The following is a 5,000-nucleotide window of genomic DNA, read 5'->3' as shown; positions in this document are numbered from 1 at the left end:
ACAACCTGTCTAAGTACAGCCAGGGCAGGGTCTGGGACTTCTTCACCCAGACCTTCCGCCCGCTATGGGACACCCTAGCCGGACGTTGCTGTGGGCTCACGGAGAACCAACTCGCCCTCGTTCGCTCCCTGGCGCTGGCTGCGTTACGCCGGATCCTGGTGGGGCGCAGGCCTCGTGGCGCGCCCGCCGACTTCCCGGCCTGGCTGGAGGCGGGCAGCCTGGTGCGCACGTTCCAAGATATCCACCGGACGTGGGTCGTCGCCCCGAGCGACGCGCCGGTACTTTTCCTGGCCAGGACCGAGGACTGGTCCTCCTTCGTGTCACAGGCGGACTTCCGTGAGTGGCTGGAGAACGTCATCGGCCTCCTGCGCCAGCGGCAGCGCATCGAGAAGCAGCGGCAGGCGGACGAGGGAGCAATGGCTGGCCGTGCGGCAGAGCGGAGGCCGATGGCAGCGGCGCCGGGCGGAGCGGCGGCAGAGCGCGGCGGTCGAGGGCGAGATGACGCGGAGCGTCCAGCGACGGCACGGCTGGCGCGACCGACGGGGACAGCGCCGCGGGCGGCCCAATCGGAGGTGCCGCCCACGGCGGCCGGTGAGTCTCTGGGCTCCGGGGAGCGGGAGGATGACCTGGGAGGTCCGGGTGGCAGCGGCGGAGAGTGCGGCGAGCCGGCGGGCCCGTTCAAAGCCCCGGGAAGGCCGCCCTCGGCCGCGGGTTCGAGGAAACGAGGGGAGACGCGCCTCGGCAGCGCCGGCTCTGCGGCGGAGGAGGACTCGGCCAAGAAGCGGCCCAGGAAGGGTCCTGGGCGGGCCTCCGGGTCAGGAGCGAGCAGCGGCGCCGGAGTCACAGGGGCACGGCAAGCGGGACGGGCTGCCTCAGACACGGAGCAGGAGCAGGAGGGGGGGCTCCGGGGAGAGGCCGGTCTGTCCCCAGGTACTGCCGTGCCTGTTGCTGTGCCTCCTGCAGGTGCTCGGAACGGCGGCAGAGATGGCGGCGCTAGGCGGAACTCCGCGACCCCGAGGGACGAGGCCACGGCCGGGACGGCAGCGTCGGCAGCTCAGCGGGAACAGCGGACGGCGGCGAACGGCGGGACGCGCTCCTACGCCTCGGTGGCCGGCAACGCGCGTGCAGAGCGGCGCGGCGGGCGCCGTGGAGGTGGTGGCGGCAGCGGCACAGGGGACGCCTTTCCCTGGGATGAGGACGGCGAGGAGGAGGATGAGGAGGGCTACCTGGGCCGCCTGCTCGACGGCCTGTCGGACGGGTCGGGCGCGAGGAGCAGAGACCCGTGGCGGCGCTACGTTGTGCGCTTCCGCTACCGGGGGGCTGACCTGGAAGACACGCGGGACTACCTGGCCTCGGTCCTCCTGCTGGAGACTTTGGCCTTCGACAGGGCGGATGTGGTGGCCCTCATTCAACTTCCAGGCTCGCGTGAGACGGACGTCTGCCTGGCGTCCGAGAACGCCTACCGCCGCTTTTGGGTGGGCTGCAAAGCGGCGCAGCGCGCCAACCCGGCCCTGCTGGCGGACTTTGAGGTGGTGCCGCTCTTCCGGGGTGACACGAAGGTCCTGACCGTCATCTTCAGGACCTCTGCCATCCCGGAGGAGGACGTGACTCTCTGGGTGTCACGCTATGCAAAAATACTCATGGGACCTGACAAGAAGCGTGACCGGCACGGTTTTTGGACTGGGGAATACCGTTGCGTAGTCGCCTTCAAGGGGGAGGAGACGGGAGGAGGCCGCATCCCAAAGTACTTCTACCTGGGGGCGGAGAGGGGCATCACACGGTACAGCGGCCAGCCGCCGGCGTGCTTCCAGTGCGGCTCCTACGGCCACCGGCGGCGGAACTGCACCACGCCGCTGTGCTCGCGGTGCGGCGTCCGCGGACACGCAACGGCCGCCTGCCAGGCCAGCATCCGCTGCAACCTGTGCGAGGAGCCCGGGCACACCTACTTTTGGTGTCCGCGTGCCCAGTACAACCGGGAGGACGAGGAGCGGTGGGGTGCGGCGAACAGGGCCGCCCAGGCGGGGCGGGAGCGTGCAGAGGCACAGGCCTGGCATCAAGCGCAACAGAGACGGCGGGAAGGGGAGGCGCAAGGTGTGAGGCCGGGGGCTCCGGACAGGGCCCGCGCCCAAGAGTCAAAGGCCCGGGGGGGCGCTGGCAACCAGGGGGAGGAGGGCGCCGACTGGCGGACGGTCACCCGCCGGCCGGCAGGAAAGAAAGGCAGGACCCCGGATGCCGGAGTTGCAGGCGCCGCGCCACGGGCTACAGGCGTGGAGGTGTGGCGGGCACAAAACACCGTGTTACAGACATGCAACGCCTTCAGACTCCTCGGGGAAGGTGAGTGGCAAGGGCCAGGCCAACGCCTACATGCCGACAACGACCCTGGTCTAGAAGAGGACCGGCAAGGGGGGAGCGCGGCCGAAGAGCAGACGGCAACCAAGGAGGGGCAGGCAGGCGGGGAAGACGCCTCTCCGCCGCCAGTGCAGCCGCTCCCGCCGCGAGAGCAGCAGCCCGAGGATGCGCAGCGGGCCCGGAAGATGAAGAGGCGGCGGCGGGGAGGGGGTGCCGCGACGGAGTCGGGGACCCCAAGCGTGGGTACAGCCCCGGTGGGGAGGGATAGAGAGGGCCGGCCGTCGCAGAAGACACCCGACTTGCCCACCGACCCCGAACTATCAGCAGACCTGTCAGTTGTCCCGCCAACTGGCCCCAACACCGTACTACAAGCGCGGAGTGAGCAACAGGACGGGACTGACCCCAACGGCGAGCTGGATGAAAGGCAGGACTTTACGTGCATGGTGGAGGTCGGCTCAGGAGCAGTGACAGCTCCCGCCATGGATGGAACAGGAAACATCGTGCGAGGCTGCCCGGGAGGCCGGAGGCGACCAGAAAAAGAAATCAGGGCACCGGACAGTAGGTCGACGGAGAGTGCGGTGGAGGACACCGGGGATGAGCTCGCCCTGGTCCCGTACGCCCTCTCCCCAGAGCACAGTGCGCCTCCGCCCTGGGAGTCACCCGGACCCCCCCACGCGTGCCCGGATGCGCGACCTGGTGAGGCTACACCTCCGGCTTGGCCTCCGGAGGGGGTAGGGAAGTCTGCGGCCGCCGCAACCGCCGCAACCCCCTGAACGCCATGACTGCGCTACGCCTCGCGACGTGGAACGCTAGGGGCTTGCGCTCGTGGCGCAGGGCGGAGGAGATCCTGCCAACCCTGGCAGCGCTGGCGCAGGATGTGCTCATCTTGCAGGAGCTGCACTTCACCAACGAGCAGCAGCGGAGCCGAGCACAGCGGCTCTGGACCGCCGGGCCGTCGGTGTGGTCCTACGACGGCGAGGAAGGCTCGGCGGGCGTGGCGCTGCTCTTCCGCTCGCGGGCCGACCTCGCCATCGACGGAGTCGTGGAAGCGGTGCCGGGGAGGCTGCTGGTGGCGGACCTGACGCTGCGGAGCGTATCGGTGAGCGGGACGGCGGAGGAGCGTGCCTTCCGCATCTGCGGGCTCTACGCCCCCGTACAGGCCACACGGCGGCGGGCTTTCTGGGCACATCTGCGGAACGCGTGCCACACGCGTCGTTGCCTGCTCGTGGCCGGGGATTTTAACAACCGCTCCCGGCTCTCAGACCGCAGCGCGTACGTGGGCGGGGTGCGCACGGCGGGCGAGGCCGAGCGCCCGCTGCATGGTGGCGGCGCCCCGCTGCTGCCAGACGAGCGTGAGCTGGAGCGCTTCCTGGCACAGGCCGGACTGGCGGACAAGGCACGCGAGGCCCCTAACGCGCTCGACTTCTTCCCAGTAGGGTGCCGGAGGGCGTACGCAGGCAGTTATCCGCCCGTCGGGGACGGTGCCGCTGCACGCTACACGTTCTACCACCCGTGCTTTGCCAGCCGCGTGGACCGGGTACGCGCACCGGAGAGTGTCTACGTACAGCGTTGCGCCGTGACCATCACCCCGTGGTCCGACCACGGGATACTGCGCCTAGAGCTGGCTGTGGGCGAAGTCTTCCCGAGGGGGCGACCCCTTTGGCGCCTGCGCCCGGAGGCGCTTCAGCGGGAGGAGTGCCGCGCGCTGGTAGCGACCACGCTGGCATGCCTGCTGTCGCTGCGCACGGCGGGCCTATACAGGGATGCGGCCCCGCTGGAGTGGTGGGAGCGAGTCAAGCGAGAGGTGCGGCAGCGGTGCCGGCGGCAGGAGCGGGCGGCCTACTCCGCAGAGACACGCCGCTACCACGATGCCGTCTACCACTTCCTACAGTGCCACGCGCGTGCCGGGCGCGGCCAGCCTGTCGACACCAAGGTCCTGACACAGGCGCGGGAGAGCATCGCGCATTACCAGCGCGAGCGCTGGGACCGGCGGCGCCGGGCCAAGGTGTGCCGCACGCGTGGTGGCAGCGTAGATGTTGACGAGTGGGCGAAGACCAGGGGCGGTGGCGCAAGCCCACCGGCAGCCATCCAAGGGCTGCGCAGGACGGAGGCGGACGGCGTCAGCACGAGCCCGGGAGAGATGCTCCAGGTCGTTGAGGATTTCTATGGCGCCCTTTTTGCAAAGAAGACCCAGATCGCTGCCAACCAAAGCGAGGCCTTCCTGCACGCCATCGATGCGATGCCCGGCGATGGCGGGAGGCGGGGCTGGCGCAGCCTGTGTGAGGGCCTGAACGAGGAGGACGCACGCGGCCTGGTGGCACCCATCGCCGAGGAAGAGGTGGCGGCGGCCATCGCGCGCGGGCGCAGCCGCTCTGCGCCAGGCCCCGATGGCCTCGGCTGGGCCTTCTACAAGAAATTCCGTGCCTGGCTGGCACGCCCCCTGGCGGAAGTCTTCACGGCGTGCCTGGCACAGGACCGGACTAGCGTGACTTTTGGCGAGGGCACGCTCGTCCTCTTCCCCAAGCGCGGAGACCTGACGCTGCTCAAGAACTGGCGCCCCATCGTGCTGACCAACGTTGACTACCGCGTGCTGGCAGCAGTGCTCAACGCACGGCTGGCGGCCGTGGCCGGGAAGATCGTGGTGCGTGCGC

This window comes from Heloderma suspectum, chromosome 4 (assembly GCF_057233095.1).
Source record: "Heloderma suspectum isolate Gila_16-S chromosome 4, 16-S_ref, whole genome shotgun sequence".
NCBI classification, from domain to species: Eukaryota; Metazoa; Chordata; class Lepidosauria; order Squamata; family Helodermatidae; genus Heloderma; species Heloderma suspectum.
The sequence above is the reverse complement of the archived record's forward strand: the minus strand, read 5'-3'. Positions refer to the sequence as shown.